This window comes from Saccopteryx leptura, chromosome 11 (genome assembly GCF_036850995.1).
Source record: "Saccopteryx leptura isolate mSacLep1 chromosome 11, mSacLep1_pri_phased_curated, whole genome shotgun sequence".
NCBI classification, from domain to species: domain Eukaryota; kingdom Metazoa; phylum Chordata; class Mammalia; order Chiroptera; family Emballonuridae; genus Saccopteryx; species Saccopteryx leptura.
The window spans coordinates 41,495,423-41,514,636 of NC_089513.1; positions in this window are offsets into that span (position 1 = coordinate 41,495,423).

The window sequence follows — 19,214 nt, forward strand, 5'->3', positions numbered from 1 at the left end:
TGTAAAAACTTCATGTGATCTGTGCACAAGTAAAGATTTCCTAGGACTTAGGAAAAATTGGTAAACTGATAAATTTATTAAAATTAAAAGGACATCATTAAGAAAATGAATAGGCAAGTCACAGACTGGGAAATTTATTTGCAAAACATACCTGATCAATAACATATACATAAACAAATCCTATATTTACCAATCTAATACAAACATGGGCAAAAGATTCAAACAGATAAATACTTAAAATGCACAAGAAAAGGTGTTCAACTTCTTTGATCATCATGAAAGTGCTAATTAAAACCACAATGAGATACCATTTCCCTCCCACTAGAATGACTAAAATCAAAGACTTACTGACATTGCTAAATGTTGAAAGACGATGTGGAGCAAACAAAATCTCATGTTCGGATGGTAGAAATGTAAATGGAAAAAGTGTTTAGGGAAAATGGAAGTTCCTCATAGAATTATTCATATACCTTCCCTATGGCTCAGTATTTTTACTTACATGTATTTCCTCAAGAGAAATTAAAACAAATGTCTACTAAACACTTGAATAAAAATTTTGAGAGCAATTTTATTTATAATAACCAGTAACTGGAAGAAATATACACGTCCATCTATAGATGAATGGATAATCCAATTAGGGTATACGAATACAATGAAATATTCTGGTGCTCTGGGCTGGGAGTCTGGCTTGGGGTTGAGACCCCACGTTTCTCAGGGGAAACATTTGCAGCTGAGATATTTTTCTGGAATATCAGCTGTTGCCCGTGGGAATGGGGATAGCTGTTTTCACATCTCTGCACTTCCTACCAGTCTCAATGTGGCCTCTTCTGTAAATCCTTGGTTGTAAGATTTCTCTTCAGCTACTCTTCAGATGGTTTTTCAGGTTGATTCTTTTATATTTTATTTGTATTTCTATTTTGGTTGTGAAAGGAGGTGAGTATAACATTCACATACTCTACTGCCATCTTGGATCCCAGCTACATCTTTTTATTGGCAATAGTTAGACAGGTTATACAAACCTAAATTGGATCACCTTATTTTCCCCATTGATGGCCTCAATTTTCCTTGGATGTAATCCTAATGCTTTTTTTCATTTGATTTTATAAAAGTTTAAAGTTACTTTATTTAGCTCTTTCTTATGAGAGATTGTTTTGCGTAGGTGATGGTCCATCTCTATCAAAATAATGCTGGATTCTGAGGGCAGGAACTATTCCTATCTTGTTCACTACTGCATCTCCAGTGCCAGTAGTTTTATAAAAGAACTATCTACATTTTAGTTTCTTTCTCTTCCATCCCTTGAGAAATTAAAGTTAATCTTTGAGTCTGCACTAGTGCCAGTAACACACATTATTCATTTTGGATTTAGTTTAGCAGTATTTTTTTATTTGGCTTTTAGCACATCCATGTTGCATCCAGGGATAGGATATAATGTCCAGGTGAAGTAACTAGAGTTCTGCCAATGTAGAAGCAGGCATTTTACTGCAGTCTTAAACTGATGGTTAGTCAAAATATAGTGTTCTCATATTGTAAATTCAGACCTGGTTCAGATTTCTTGTGACAAGAAATTATTGCCTTCCAATGACTATAAAAGAGTATTTAAAATATAGTAGAGTTGACTGTTTATGTTCTTTAATTGGAGTGAATTAGTTTCATCATCTTAGCAATGGATTCCCCACAGTATAACACCAGGTATATCATAAAGAAAACATCTACCATCTGTTCTGTATATAAATTTCTGGACTATCAAATAATTTAACAACAAAGAAAAGCTGTGGCCATATGTCTGAAAAGAAGAACTACATTGTTACAAAGACATAGACAAGAAAGGGGGAATTATACTCTACCATTTTTAGGCAAAATAAGTATTGAGTAACTGAAGAAAGAGAATTTCCAATTGTCTTATGTAATAATTTGTCTTTGAAAATAATGGTTCCATTGAAATTGGAGAGGTGGAAACCAGAATATGGCATTGAGTTAACTATTTCCTTTATATCAAAGTGAGCACTTTAGAGAAGAAACATTGATACAAAACCAATCTTAACAGTCAAGATGGGCTGGGTTATATACTATGGAAACAAGGAACACCCTAATGTTAGTGGGGAAACAACAAAGGTTCATTTCTACTTATGCTACATGCCCATTATAGATCAGCGAGGGCTGTGCTTCTCTCTGTGATCAAAAAAGAAGAAATAGCCAGTAGCAGGAACTTTGCTGATAATGGCTCCTGAAGCATCCCTCTCGCCCCAAGAAATGACAGGTGTTTCTTGACCAAAGTGAGTCACAAAGCCACATCTACTTACCATGTGCGTGGAAGGAGGAGAGCTGAGAATATTGGGTAAATAGCGTTAATGTCCAGCATCCTGGTGAAGTTTAATTTTTGTACTATGACTGCCATCCACACAGCCACCATCACAATCACCACTGCCATCCCTCCTGGAGTACTACTATAGTTAAGGGATACTAAGTATTGACAACTTGCCCAATGCTTAATTATTAGTTTTTATTTATGTGCTTAATTATTAGCTCTTTTATTTATCACAACAACTTTATTATGTGGATCCTATTGGTTGCATTTTTAGATGAAAAATAAAGAATTAAAGAGGAAAGTATTTAAGTTCATATCATACATTTTTTAAAGGGAAAGGGCCAGAATTTGAACCTAGATACATCTGACTCAAGTGTTTGTTCTCTAAACCACCATATTATAGTATTATTATACCTTAGTCAGAATGTGTTTAAAATTAATGTTGAAAGTCCACATTTCTAAGGGACTCTTAAGAAGTTCTTAAATTGAACTATGGCTATGCAACAAATAGATGTTTCATATAGGCTTAGTCACACTGACAAATCTGCTAGGCTTTTTTCAGGTCCCAAGTACCACATGTCTCCATTCATTTTGGGAGTCTGAGGATTTTTACTTCTGCTAGTAGAGACTGCAAGGATAGTCAAGTATACAGACATGCATAAAAATAGAGACAAGGGGACTGGGAAGAAAGGTTCTAAGCTGGTGGATATTGTACTCTTTTCATAAGCTAGCTTTTACAGAGCGATATGCTTCTTCCCAGATGTAATACTCAGAACACCATACTTTGGGGTCAAGGTTTTAAGAATTGCTTTCCATGACTCCCAAACCTTAAAACCATCTTCTTGTGAATGTCTGAATATTGTCTTATTAAAGTGCATCAATTTTATCTTCCTGTAAAAAAACTGAAAAACTGCTTCTGCATACTAATTTGGGTCATCAGTCCTGATAGATTCAAGCCTCTTGGTAGAAAGATTTAATGCTGAAATTTAAATATTTGGACTTGTGTTTCCTCCACTGACAAGTTTCTCACCATATTTGCATTGTACAAATTAACCTTTATTGTTTTAGGTGTAGATAAAGTGGTAGATAGTTGAGATGTATCAAATAATCTGACCAGGTAACCCAGCCCTTTCTCCACTAATTTCTTGAAGACCTGTTGGCACCCAGATGGAGGTGCCTCTCTATTAAACGCCTCTGTTGGCCTGGAAGACTGTTCTTTATACTTCAAGATAATTGAGCAGAATTTAAAATTCATGTTTATTCCTTAGGAAATGCTAAGGGTTGCCTCCAAGTAACATCAGGAACTCCTAGGCAGTGCTACTGCTACATTGACATGAACTTCCAGTAAGAAGAATTCCACGTGAGAAGCTTTAATGGTATGTGATTTCATACACTTGTTCACATTGTACAGCATCTGCCCCTGTAATAAGCAGATTGCTTCCTGGGGAGCAGGATGAGTTAAATAAAAGCTCAAGAGCTGAGGTTTGTCCTCAAGCATTTTAGTTTCGTAAAACTAAATAGAATTGCTACGGGAGAGAGACACATGCAACAGACATATGTGGCTAAAATGGTTTGTAGAACTATGGATGTGTTTAGGGCTTGGAGGAGACTAGGGAAGTCTGACGGCCAATACTTGTGAACCAGAATTTGCTAATATCAATAGTTGGAGTCCTTGAAAGACTAGTGCAAAAAGTAGCCAGCCACTTTTCTGCCCTGAACCATTAACCTACTCGAATAAAATCGTTTTTGTCTAAGTCTCTCTTATCTGGTGTCTCTCTTTAATTCAATGATAAAAGGGCTTTCATTGCTGGATGCTTTTTCCACTTTCAAGAAACCTGAAACTGTGAAGTGATGCATTTCTCCTAGTGAATGTGTGTGTTTGTATCTATTGTCAATGACCATTTAGTCTACCTTCTCCACCACCCACTCTGTGGTTAACTTTAGAAGACACTCTCAGGGTCTCCTCCATATTTCTCCCTGCTTACCATTTCATTGCACACCTCTAGACCTTCCACTGCCAGAAGATGCATTTCTTTGTTTGAGGGCTTTCTCTTAGTACTTTGCTACCCGTATGACATGTAAGAGCCCCCATCTACCCACACACCCAACTAAAGCCCTCAACCCATGACTGCTGGTATCTAGGGTATAAATACCCAGCTCGCTCACCTCTTGAGTGAGACAATGGGACAACTCTGATTAATTTCCAGTCACCTACAGTGGCAACTGACTTAATGAACCCTTTGTCTGGCTCCCTGCCATTCCTCGCCTCACTTCTTCCCTCCCCTGCAATGTCCCTTATCTCTCCAATACACTTTTGCTTAGTTCTGCTTGTCTCAGAATCAGCTTCTAAAAGAACCCAACTAAGATACCAATCCAGAGTAAATGCAGACTAGCTGGTACGGGGTAATTTCATGAACGATTTGTGTTTCCAAAGGTTTGCTAAAGAGGAAGTGTTGAGCAATTTTAAGTTTTACGTTTTCTCCTCTAAAGAAACAGGGGTAATATGGGAAGTAGAAATTCAGTGTGCAAAGCTGGGTGCAGAGGCTGCACCTGCTTCTTTCCAAAGTTGGAGTGACTCAGGAACATAAGGTGGGCTGACCAGAAGCTGGGGGAGAAAGGGACAACTCATTTGTGCTAAGCAACTTTATTAGTGTTGCTATAAGTGTTAAGACCATGGGGCAAGTTTGAAGCTTCCATTTGTCATTTGTTTCCCCTCTGGTGAGACAGAAGCCACCACTGTTTTTGTTTTGAAGCATTTGTGCTCTGCACAGGTGCACCTAACTCCACGGATGGCTCTCTGTGCTCTCTGAGCCTGACTGCAAACACATCTTTCACAGCATTCCAATGCATTTGTCACTTACCTAGAGTGTTTACTACCACAGGAGCTTTGCATGGGGAATGCTCTTCCAACTCTCCCAGCTCCATCAGCCCAAGGATTTGTTTCAAATTGCAAATATCTTTCTAGGAAATTTGTATTTTCTCCAAATGTCTGGTAAAAATGTTTTTAGTCTCCATTTCTTTTTCTTATCTTTCCCATGTGATGATAATGGGCTCTGTGTTGGAAATCTCTAACAGTTTAGGGGACACAATTATCACATAGCTTTTAGCACCAGAAGTTTAACTCTTACACACATTTCATTTCTATAGATTGTCGTTGATAGTCTTCTCTCTTCTCTGCATTTTTCCATATATTGAACCTAAGAATAAGCCTGGATTTTTCCCATAGCTTCTCAGTCTCTGTATCTATTCAATCAACAAGTCGCCACCCAGACTTTCATCTTGTAAACACTTCTTGGGTCTGTTCATTTCACTTTCTCTCAGCCCTCACCCATGGCCTCTCACCTGTGCACTTTTCTCCTTCAACTGTTTCTCCACAATGTGCCAGAATGATCACACCAAAATAGAAATATAATCATTTCACCTTCCCTTCTAAAACTTTTCCTTTTAGGGTATCTTCTAACTATATTTTGTCTTTCCAGGCTCTTCCTACTCATCTCTTTAGAGGCATCTCTCTCCACCTTCCCTTTGGCCTTTTGTTGCCCCTAGCTTTCTGTCTCTTCACCCCCTAGCTTTCTGTCTCTTCACCCCCTAGCTTTCTGTCTCTTCACCCCTTAGCTTTCTGTCTCTTCATCCCCTAGCTTTCTGTCTCTTCACCCCCTAGCTTTCTGTCTCTTCACCCCTTAGCTTTCTATCTCTTCATCCCTTAGTTTTCTGTCTCTTCACCCCCTAGCTTTCTGTCTCTTCATCACCTAGCTTTTTTTGTCTCTTCACCCCCTAGCTTTCTGTCACTTCACCCTAGCTTTCTGTCTCTTCACCCCCTAGCTTTCTGTCTCTTCATCCCCTAGCTTTCTGTCTCTTCACCCCCTAGCTTTCTGTCTCTTCATCCCCTAGCTTTCTGTCTCTTCACCCCTAGCTTTCTGTCTCTTCATCCCCTAGCTTTCCATCTCTTCATCCCCTAGCTTTCTGTCTCTTCATTCCCTAGCTTTCTGTCTCTTCATCCCCTAGCTTTTTCTGTCTCTTCACCCCCTAGCTTTCTGTCTCTTCACCCCTAGCTTTCTGTCTCTTCATCCCCTAGCTTTCTGTCTCTTAACCCCCTAGCTTTCTGTGTCTTCACCCCTAGCTTTCTGTCTCTTTATCCCCTAGCTTTCTGTCTCTTCATCTCCCAGCTTTCTGTCTCTTCATCCCCTAGCTTTCTCTCTCTTAGCTCAACAACTCATCTTTCCTTCCCACTTTCCCCATCTGCACTGTCTTATCTAACTTGTTTACCTAACACTTTAATTTAACAATATTCCCTTCGGGGTTTCTCCATAATCAATGAACTAGACTACAACTCTACTGTAATCTCCATTTTTCCAGTTAAGGTGTATACTCTGAAGGGAAAGCATTGTGTTTATTTTGCTTATTACTCTACTCCCAGTACCTAGAATAGTGTCTGGAATACAGCTGATTAATTTAATAACTTCAAATATATTTCCATACATTATGAAGAGAAAAGGCAGCATTAAAAGAAATTGCAATTGGACACTTCTGGCCCTGGCTCTGTTCAACCTTTACTTAGTCAATATTGGCTATGATTTCATCTCTAAAACTGAACTGGATGATCTCAGGTATCCCTTTCAGCTCCAACATTCTAAGTGCTTTTATATAGTTTTACATATTTTATGTAGGATAATATATCCTTACAGTGTGTAAAATCCAATGCTGATGAATCTAAGTAATTGTCTCATTATGGCTTCTTATGTCATGGATGACTTTTGCTTTATTATCTCTCATGTCTAAATGGCTTTTTCAACAAGAGATGGAAAAAATAGTTTAACAACCATAAAAATAATTTGGACGCATTAATGGGATTGTATGTTCTTCTGCTCCTCCTTCTAAAGTTGTTTCAGTGATTAAGAGACGTCAGTCTATATGAAGATTGATTCTTATTGTTATAAAGGTATTAACTTCTTCAACTGTCAAAGAATTTCCTCCTTGTGTTTTTCTTTCATTAGGTATGATGTATATGTCAGCTACTAGTTCTTTCTTGAAAGGTATACATACTCTTGCAATTACACAGTACTGAACAGATAACCCTGAAATTTAATTAGTACAGTACATACAAGTAGCAAAATATTTCATAGTTGCAAATCTGAACAGGTGCTTAGAAAACATTTACTGAATACTTGTTAAAATGTTCAATGTCACTAATCATCAGAGAAATGCAAATTAAAACCCAGTGAGATATCACCTTATGCCTGTCAGAATGGCTATCATCAATAAATCAACAAACAAGTGTTGGCGAGGATGTATAGAAAAGGGAAACTTCGTGCACTGTTGGTGGGAATGCAGACTGGTGCAGCCACTGTGGAAAATAGTGTGAAGATTCCTTAAAATATTAAAAATGGAACTGCCTTTTGACCCAGCAATCCAACTTCTAGGAATGTATCCAAAGAAAACCAAAACACTAATTTAAAAGAATATATACACACATGTTTTATTAATTTTTTAAAGAAATTATTGATTTTAGAGAAAGGGGAAAGGAGAGAATGCATGCACATGTGTGCGAGAGAGAAACATTGATTTGTTGTTCCACCTATCTATTCATTCATTGGTTGACTTTTGTATGCTTGGCCATGAATCAAGCCCACAATTTTGATTTAGCAGGACAATGCTCTAACCAACTGAATTACCAGCCTGTTCATTACAGCATTATTTACAATAGCCAACATCTGAAAAAAGTGAAGTGTTCATCAGCAGATGAGTGGATAAAAAAGTTGTGATACATTTAAACAATGGAATACTACTCAGCCATAAAAAAGAAAATCTTACCTTTTGCAACTGTATGTATGGACCTGAAGAGTGTTATGCTAAGTGAAATAAGTCAGAGAAAAACAAATACCATATGATCTCACACAAGAAATGTAATGAGCAAAATAAACTGATGAACAAAATAGAAACAGAGGCATGGGTACATGGAGCTGACTGACAGCTGTCAGAGGGGAGGAGCATTGGTGGGGGCTGGATGAAAGAAGGTGAAGGGATTAAGCAAATACACACACACATACCTAGCACATAGATACAGACAAGGGTGTAGTAACAGCCAAAGGGAAAGGGGAGAGGGAGATAGGTAGAGGTGGGAAAATAAGGAATAAATGGGAATGAAAAGAGACTTTCCTTTGGACAATGGGTACATGATGCACTGTGCAGATGATAATTTTTTGAGTTGCACTCTTAAAACCTGTATTGTTTTGTGAACCAACTTCACCTCTAATAAATTCAATAGAAAAGTTTATTAAATGCTCAGACATTGTTTATGCATGTATTTAACTTATTCAAAGCCACACTCTAAGATAGGTGTTAATAGCCCCATTTTCTTGATGGGAAAACGGAGTTTCAGAAAGGTTCATTTGACCATAGTCTCACATGTGTTTGATAATAGAGCAAGGATTCAAGAGTTCGTGCAGTTAGACTTTATGTTACTGAAGGGCAAGGACTATTTTGTTTTTGGTTACTTCTTTCCAATAAATAATTACTGACTGACTGAATAAGGGAGTGAGTGAACAATTAATATGCAAGTCAATGTTTTCCTTTTCACATGGTGTAAATTCCTCCAGCAAGAAGCAGTGAAAGTTTCTAGGCTCTGCCAAGGTTTCTGCCCTTAGGATTGCAATAGTCAGTGTAGAACACAATCACATATTAGCAGCCAGTCTCAGCATATACCAACACATAAGGATGCAGTTCTGCATTTTCATTAATCCAAGGGAATCAACATTGCAAGTATAATTACCTAACACCCTAGCTGGCATGTGTCTTTTAAATGGACACGCCCACTTAAAATGGCAAGAGCTAGCTGATCCTCTTTTTTTCTCAGCATGTTACTGTTCTTGGTACTTGCAGTCATTGATGATCAGATATTCCAGTGGCTGGCACTACATCCAGGTGACGGGGAGGACAAAGGAGATACCAATCTGTGCCACACATACCCAGGTCTTGTATTTATATAGTGGTAAGGGTTATATGCTTGGAGTGTTGGAGCTGGCTACCTGGTGCAATGTCCAAATTGTACCTTGTCCAATTTAGCAATTTCCTCGCCCTTATCTTTCAGTGCCGTCCTTGATGGCCACTTCTAACTCTATTAAAAATGTTAGAGGCTGAGACTACTCAGTAATTTGCCCTGGGCCCCTCTCCAGGCCCTGAGAGCACTAGTATCTCACCTTTATTGAAATCGTTCCATGCTAATATTGGATGGGATTGTGTTAATTTTCTATTTCTTTGTTTGAAGAGATCCTGAAAGAACCACTAAGGAGTATTTACAGGATAATAATGTCACAATCTGCAGTTCTTAATTTATTGATTCTCTATGAGCCTTCTTTTACTTTAACTGTTTTTTATTTCTGCTTCCATGAGAATTAAAAGTCATTTGGCTTGTTGTTGGCTTTAATCTAGGTTATTATTAGCAAGGTTATTATTTGAAGTTTAAAAGATGGCTAAGATTCTACCAGCAGTTTGTACAAATAGTGGGCACAATTCCTCTTCATTATTTCTCGTCACCTCTCAAATGCTATTTTCTTAGTACTGCCAGGGAATTCTTTTAAAGGATATCAGCAATTATTTAAAAAGCAATCCAAGGGTATTGAAGAACAGATTTCATACCGAAAAAATCTCACAGCCTTTATCACGTAGCATAAAATAGTAACTGCATTTTTTTTTTCCAATTCACTGTTGTTAGTGAAGATTTTAAAAGACGATTATAATAAGCACTCTTCTTAGTTGACCCATGAATTATTTGGCTCTGTTGCAGAAATGTCAAAGCAGTCAACTAAGAAAAAGAGTACAATTTAACTAACAAACCTATTCCCAGAGCAGTGCAGATGGAGTTTCTACTTCTTCCCTTGACAGACCACTTTGTAATCTAATCATTCTCACAGTCAGGAATTCTTTTCTTGACATTCAGCCTAAAATTTCCCTTACCTGAGATCATCTCATTATGCCAAAAAAAAAAAAAAAAAAAAGGAGAAAAATGAAAGAAAAGAAAAAGAAATTATAGGTAGCTGGTTTAAAAAATTGTCTGCTACAGTGATACAAACCCTCCTATTTCATTAGGTTTATTCTTAATAATGGATTTATATACATCTTTGCTGTTGGTATCTGAGATCCCACTCCTTATTACCAAGACTGCCACTATTATTGTTAGTATTCTTATCCTTTTGTGTTTTTAATCTGTTCTTTTTTATGAATAAACAATGTTCTAGACACTTTTTCTTCTGGCTGATTTCTAAATGCCTTATTTCCTACATCATGCTCAACTAGTCTAAGGGAATTCTTTAAGCGGCCATGATATAACTGATCCTATCATCCTCACTCTCATACAATTAACCGCAATCACCGCGTTCCACTCTTAGACTGCATGGCCATTTACACTGTCTGTGAACATGGCAAAACCTCAGTACAACCATTTCCCAGGGCAGTAATTTCAGCAAGAGTTTCTTTTTTCCCCTCCTTACCTCTCTCCTTCTCAATCTCTCCCTCTATCTCTTCATCTTCCTCTCCCTTCCTGTAAGATTTCTTTTTTATCTGCTAGACTATGGGGTGATATTTCTTTCTTCTTTACTTTAGGTTGATTGACAGGCTGCCAATACTTTTTCATATATTTTCCATTATCATTTTTAGTACAAACAGCTCCCAGTAAGTAGAGAATGAATGTTTTTTTTTTACCTCCTTCAGGTATAGATATAGAAATATAGTAATTAATAAGCTTTATTTTTAGAGCAGTGTGAAGTTCATAGCACAATTGAGCAGAAAGTTCAGCGAGTACTCACATAACCCTCTCTACCACACACACAGCCCCCCCATCATCAACACCCCCATTAGTGGTGCATGTGTTATGACAGTTTCAGCTGTCATTGTCAACCAAAGCTCCTATTTTACATTAGGGTTCGCTCTTTGGTTACACATTCCATGGGTTTTGGCTAATGTATGATGACACGTACCTGCTATTGTAGAATTATATAGAATAGTTTTGCTTCTCTAAAAATTCCAGCTGATATAGATATTTCTATTGTCTCAACATCTTGTTTGTAGATCCAATTTTCCTTGATTATATTCAAGAAAGAAAAAAAAAAAAGCACCAGCGGTGACAAACTCTGTTATCTAACATTCTTAACCATGGGTCCTTAAGGGACAACCCGGCTGTGACAGCTCAGTGTTTCACATGCACAGAGGAACACTTTGAAAGGAGTTTGTGTCATGATGACCATGTTCCATTTAACTTTACTGTGCAAAGTTATTGTCTGGAGACCCTGGATTGACTCACAGGATCTCCAAGTGTGGATAAAATAGCATTTTGTAATTAGACACTCCTAGATCCAGATTAAGATTAAAGAGCTATTAAGATTATGGTGTCCATTCCCATATTTAATTCAAAATAAAACAACACTAAGCCATATAAAAATGAAGTCTAATCAGTTTATCAGCTTTCTAATTGGTGATTAAAACAGATGTTTTTGTCATCATCCGTGATGATTACCTGGATGCCTTTTTTTATATCTGAAATATCCTATTTTTAAATTTTATTTATTTATTTATTTACAGAGACAGAGAGTGAGTCAGAGAGAGGGATATACAGGGACAGACAGACAGAAATGGAGAGAGATGAGAAGCATCAATTATTAGTTTTTCATTGCATGTTGCAACACCTTAGTTGTTCATTGATTGCTTTCTCATACGTGTCTTGACCGTGGGCCTTCAGCAGACCAAGTAACACCTTGCTGGAGCCAGCGACCTTGGGTTCAAGCTGGTGGGCTTTTGCTCAAACCAGATGAGCCCGCGCTCAAGCTGGCGACCTCGGGGTCTTGAACCTGGGTCCTCTGCATCCCAGTCCGACGCTCTATCCACTGCGCCACTGCCTGGTCAGGCTGAAATATCCTATTTTTTGAAAAAAATCTTGTGCTCTGTAGATGTGGACACCTGAAGTGCATGCTTGGTCTGCTTGTTGTAGAATCTGAAACTATTCTTTTTTTTCTTTCCTATTCTTGAAAAATATCTGTCTTTGCTTTTGCTAAGCAGAACCTCAATTTTCTTACTTCAAGCTCTTTGCTCTATTTATGTAAATTTCACTATTTAAATTTGGATTGAATGAAGAGAGACATGGGGAAGAGTGATCAGCTTCTGTGGCAATGCTCCATTTAGCCTGGGCTGGATCATCCGCTGCTGACTTATTGATGCCCGGTAAGTTTCTAAATGCCCAAGTTTTCTGTCTTTGCAGTTAGCACCAAGGGGATCACAGATATTCTAATTTTCAGGTCTCTTTTTTTAGAAAACCCAAAATCGTTTATGAAAAGATACACTCTGGACTCATCTCCTGCTAAGCAAATTGCAGCCTGGAGAATGTGCCACAAACATTAAATTACATGCTGAATCACACATTTCATAATTAAATAAGGTACAACTGAAGCCCGACCTATGGCTTTAAGAATGATTAGGCCTGGACCCTCTTTGGTGAGTTTGTTCGTTTGAAGTGAGTGTACATTTAGCCAAACAAAAAATTGGCAGGTGGTACAGGCCTACCTCATCACCCTCTCCTCCCAGTACCCCCAAGGTGCCTTTCCTTTAACAAATATTTACTAAGCCCTTGCTGGGCATCAAGCACTAAGCAATGAAGGAAAATGAACAAAATATAAATCTTGCTACCAAATGCTTATCGTTTAAATGAAGAAGATATTTATTTATTAATTAGTTTATCAAATACTGTACAATGTTATGCAACATAAGGCATGATATAAGTGCTATACCAGATGTGCAAAGAATCATCTTGTCTGCTGAGCCTAGTGTTGAGTGATCCTGCTCGGTGACAGCCGGAGCTCTTTAAGCCCAGAGATTTTGACATTTGCTAGATGGAGAGAAGGATAGTAGATCTCTGGTTCTTCTGTGGATGTAGTTGACTTTTCAGTGCATTGACTCTCAGAAAAAGGCATTCTACATGTCCTCCGGTTGTCAGCTTGCTTAGCTCTTTTTAGCATCCACAACAGTGTTACCCAGTAGCACTATAATGTTAGCCACTCCTGCCATTTCACATTTACTAGTAGTCACAATAATGATAGTAAAAACAAAGAGGTGAAATTTATTTTTAAAATATATTTAACCCAATATATCCAAAATGTTATTTCAATATATAATCAGTGTAAAAAAATGAAATCTTTTACATTTTTCTTTTAATGCAAAGCCTTTGAACCTGTATTTTACATAACTAATACTAGGGTACAAATGTGGCCTTACAAAGAATCAGTGAAGTCTAAAATTTATGACATCTCAGAAGAACCATGTACGTTCTTAAAGTTTTGTACTTGTACTTCTTCTATGTTTGTGTGGCTTACAGCCCAAGACTTCTAGAAATCATCCCTATGCTCATCACCAGGCAGCATAAATAGTAGTTTAGAGTAAGGACTTGAATTCAGGCCAACCGGCACTGCCCCTTACTTGCTGAGTGATTTGACTAATAGCATATATTATCTTTCATCTGCAGTTTCACACAATAGAAAGGAAGAAGGTGTTCACCGAATGGAGACCACATATCTGCACATAGTCAGAGCTCAACCACATATCTGCACATAGTCAGAGCTCAATCGATGGTGGTTATTTAGCAGATTTATGTTCAACCCAGTGTGGTCCCTGGATCCACACCAACAGCATCACTCAGAACTTGTTACAAATACAAACTCTGCAGCCCACCCCACTGCCCAGAACTACCGAATCAAAACTCTGGGGGCAGACCTGGAAATCTGTATTTTAGCAAGTGCTCCAAGTGGTCCTGATGCGAGCTAATGCTTGAAAACAGTTGGTCCATGACAATTCCAGATAAATAAGAAGTCATTCTATTTTAAGGACCTCAGGAACAGATGCTTCAAGCTCCCTTGGCAACTTGTTCAAGTGTTTAGCTATTCCTGTGGTCAGGAACTTCTTATTTTCATATGTGTATGTATATGAGGTGCTTTGAGACCTTTAGCAGGAAACCGCAATGTGAAGACAAATGCTATTACTCACCTATTTACCCTCAAGTTGAAGCCCATTACTAATGTATAGGTCTTCCAGACTCTCCCTTGGTGAACTCCCTTTAGATCAGGGGTAGTCAACCTTTTTATACCTACTGCCCACTTGTGTATCTCTGTTAGTAGTAAAATTTTCTAACCGCCCACCAGTTCCACAGTAATGGTGATTTATAAAGTAGGGAAGTAACTTTACTTTATAAAATTTATAAAGCAGAGTTATAGCAAGTTAAAGCATATAATAATAATTATTTACCAAGTACTTTATGTTGGATTTTTGCTAAGTTTGGCAGAATAAATCTTTATAAAACAACTTACTATAGTTAAATCTATCTTTTTATTTATACTTTGGTTGCTCCACTACCGCCCACCATGAAAGCTGGAACGCCCTCTAGTGGGCGGTAGGGACCAGATTGACTACTACTGCTTTAGAGCAATACCTGCAACTCTATCCTCTTTTTAATGTTATTGTTTTCCCTTTCTGTTTGCTACCTGACTTTATTCATTTATTTGCTATTAAATCTTCCCTGAGATTGAACTTCCATTTTGCTTTCTCATATGCCCATTCTAGTAACTACTCACTGTATTTTCTTTAGTAGGTTTGTCTCTTAAGCCCTTGTAAGTATTACAAATGGCTTGGGTCCCAAATAAAAATGATAAGCAAGAGCTAATTGTTTATAGAGTCAAATACACCCTTTATATCTAAAAGAATCAAAGAAATGAAATCTCTCCATCTTTCCACCTGAAATACCATGCTTCTTCAGTTGCATACCATGAAAGGACAACTGTTTGTCCTTGAAATAATGTTTGGCAAGTGCAAAAAAGCTCCAGGAGGGAAGAGCTCCTCAGGAATATTATTCTCAGCCTTTCCCTTTAACGGGTGTCTGTACTTTTTCTTCACAGCATAAAACCACTGCCCTCTTCCTGTTGCTTCTCGTTACAGAGAACATTGACCTGCTGCAGGAAAAAACGACCCCTAAAGCATTTGCTCATCCTAGGAAGTAATGGAGCGAGACAGCCACGGCATGAAGTGGGAAATCTGGATATTTTTCCCCTGCCATTTCTTCCCCACGCTCCCAAGTTGCCCCTCCTTCTCCCACCATTCCCACCTTGGTTTCTAGTTTTTAAAATTTTTGTTCCAAAGGCGAATTACTAGTATGTGTCAATTAGAATTTCACAAGTACGTGTCTATACCCTATACACTCCAATTGCCAAAATTACTTCTGTAGAAATATATGCAATAGACTGGAGTAACAAACAGGACTGGTAAAGTGCTGCAGGTTAATGTCCCTAAGCCAGTTATGCGAAAAGATTTCTCAGCCACGCTCCTTCTCCTCCTCCTGCCCATCCTCTACGCCAAACGCAGTGGGGATCTGACAGTCCGGGTGCACTGTGGTTATCTGTTCTTCAAATCATAAGATTGCTTGTTAAGTTATTTATTCTCAGCCACCGCAATGCTTTGTTCTGAAGCCTACCATTTACATTAATATTTACATATACAGAGATTTCAGATCTAGTATCCAATTTGATGATATTATAATCTATTCTGTGCGCTGGGCATATACAATCCCGAGTTACTGTTCATGCCACCATCATTAAAGGCGGTTTAGTGTCCCTGTCATAAGCCCTAGAATTCAAGGGTATTTTTTGTTTTTAACAGCTATAAAATCCACATATACTCCATGATGATAAAGCACCACTCGGGAAGTGAATCTTTATGGAAAATGAGAAGGATCTAACTTACTGTTTCAAATGGCAAAAAATACTATTGTTTTCAAGGCATTTTACTATTATTTTGCCCATCAAAATGAAAAATGGTTTAATTTAATTTCTTAAAAGAAATATTGGTCGCAGTGTAGTAATTTCTAGCTCCTTTGCTAGGTTCTTAGTCATTTCATTTTAAAAAAGAATTGTTGACTCTCTGAAATAAAATTATAGTTGCATAAAAATTTGTCACATTCTTAGTTTGTGTTCATTTTGTCTGCATTTTAGTCCATGCTGAATGCTGCTTATAAATCTGTAACAGCAGACATGCTTTTGTCTGTGAAGCTGATGCTTTTATGTAGGTTCTTTTTCTGAGCACCAATAATTGTTTTGGTCATAGAAAGTCAATGTTTGTTTTTTAATCTATTATGCGTTTTGCATAATTAGTCTATGGAATTTATTAATATCAGTAAATGCAAAGGTAACCCCAATGTTAATAATTTGAAAAGCCGTTGAGGCTGAAAATTCAACTCTGTCAAGTGACAAAATAATAGACAATTGAGGATTCCAGAGAGTCTGGGTTCCCTTGGTCAGGTTGCCTTCTCTTAATCTTTCTGGACACCCTGGATACTCTCTTTCATTGTTCCCTTGTCTCTATCCCCAATCAGTACTCAGATCTGTCTAATTACTTATGCTTTTGAGGATTTTATGGGTATGGGTATTGTTTCCATACCTATATATTTTTATGTGGCTAAGAGGGTATCTGTAGGAAATAAACACTAAGAGAAACAAACTTTGGTCAGCACTTTCTGTCTTTTTTTTTAATTAATTTTTTTAAATTACAGTTTACATGCGATATTATTTTGTATTAGTTTCAGGTGTGCAGCGTCGTGGTAGGCAATCAGACACTTTTGAAAGTATACCCCCGATATTTTCAGAATCCACTTGGCACCATACATATTACAATATTATTGACTATATTCCCTAAGTTGTACTCTCTGTCTCGTGACTATTTTGTAACCACCTGGCTAAGGTTTTTGTTTTTGTTTTGTTTTAAGAATTGGGTGGGTCTCAAAAAGCAAGTGAATGATGACTTGACTTTTTAATAGGTGGAACTTAGCAACCCATTTACAAGTCCATTGTATGTGTAGTTTATACATATGTACTCATATATCCTCATGGAAAGGTGAGAGCCTTGTTGCAGCTTTTTTAAATAGCTGTAATTGTGGAAAACAATCACGTAATGTATGTGAACCTGTTTCCTTATTTGCAAAAGATGAAGACATTATAACCTTTGCCTTCTTTTCAGGATTCCCACAAAACTCATGTTTTCAAAAATTGCCCTGTTTTGGACTTATAAATCTACAACTTTAGCTTTGAATTCATTCTTTAGTTCCAAATACATTTACAGGTATTGATCGACTTACAACCTATGCAACTTATGACCATTCGACTTTACGACCACAATCACTGGCCACGACTGCTCCACATCTGGCAGCGCAAGCATTGCCCAGCTGGGCATACGACAGTGCAGACCAGCTTCTGGCAGCACTACCATCTCCGTGTGCATCATTTCAACTGTTATCACAGACTCGATACAATGATGAAAGGAAATTATGATAAAATATGACTTAAAGATTTTTATAACGTCATTTCACAGTATTGTACATATAGACTACTCAACTTATGACCAAATCGTGTTACAACTGGTCTGTCGGAACCAATTGTGGTCGTAAGTCAAGCACTAGCTGTATATCTCCTTATATATTCATATATCTACATTTATATACATTAGCTTTATTAAGATATGTTACATAACTCAAGTCATCAATTTTTCACAGATAATATACTAAATAATATTATAATAACTTTGTAGAATGACAAATGGTTACTAGATTTATTATGATGGTCACCTTGTAAGGGATATAAATACTTAATCATTATGTTTTACACTTGAAACTATATAATAGTTTGTCTTTAATATTATTATACTTTAATAAATATATTTTTAATTTTAAGTGTACTATTTAATAAGTTTTAACAAATTTATTTAGTTGTGTAACCACTACCACAATTAAGTTCACTCTGTTTTATTGATGAGAAATTTTCTTTTATATAAATCTAACACAATTACTGGTCGTTTATCCATTCACTAATTAGTGGATATGTAAGTTGTTTCCAGTTTTCTGTTCTTATGTATAAAGTTATTATGAACATTTTTATACATATCTTTGTGTGAGACACATTTTCATTTCTTTTAAGTAAATAAATACCAAAGAGTAGAATTGCTGGATCAAATGCTAAGTGTCTATTTAACTTTACAAGAAATTGTCCAGGCCATGGCCGGCTTGCTCAGTGGATAAAGTGTCATCCAGGTATATGAATGTCTCAGATTTGATTCCCAATCAGGGCACACAAGAGAAGCGACCATCTGCTTCTCTACCCTTCCCTCTCTCCCTGCTCCCCTCTTCCCTCCTGTAGTCAATGGCTCAATTGGTTCGAACATCGCCCTGGGTGCTGAGGATAGTTTGGTTGGTCCATGGGTCAGCCTCAGGTGCTAAAAATAGCTTGGTTGATTCAGGCATCAGCCTCAGACAGGGGTTGCTGGATGGATCCTGGTTCTGTCTCACTGTCTCCTCTTATCTCACTTTAAAAAAAGAAAAACGATCTCTCTACTTTCCTGTCTGTCTGTCCCTGTCTATCCCTCTCTCTGACTCTCTCTCTGTCTCTGTAAAAAAAATAAAATAAAAAAAAAAAAAAAAAAAAGAAAGCCTGACCAGGTGGTGGCGCAGTGGATAGAGCGTCGGACTGGGATGCGGAAGGACCCAGGTTCGAGACCCTGAGGTTATCAGCTTGAGCACGGGCTCATCTGGTTTGAGCAAAAGCTCACCAGCTTGGACCCAAGATCGCTGGCTCCAGCAAGGGGTCATTCAGTCTGCTGTAGCCCCACGGTCAAGGCACATATGAGAAAGCAATCAATGAACAACTAAGGTGTCGCAACGCGCAACGAAAAACTGATGATTGATGCTTCTCATCTCTCTCCGTTCCTGTCTGTCTGTCTCTGACTCTCTCTCTGTCTCTGTAAAAAAGTAATAATAAATAAATAAAATTAAAAAAAGAAAAACGAAAAAAGAAATTGTCCAACAATTTCCCAGAGCAACTAACCATTTTATATTACCACA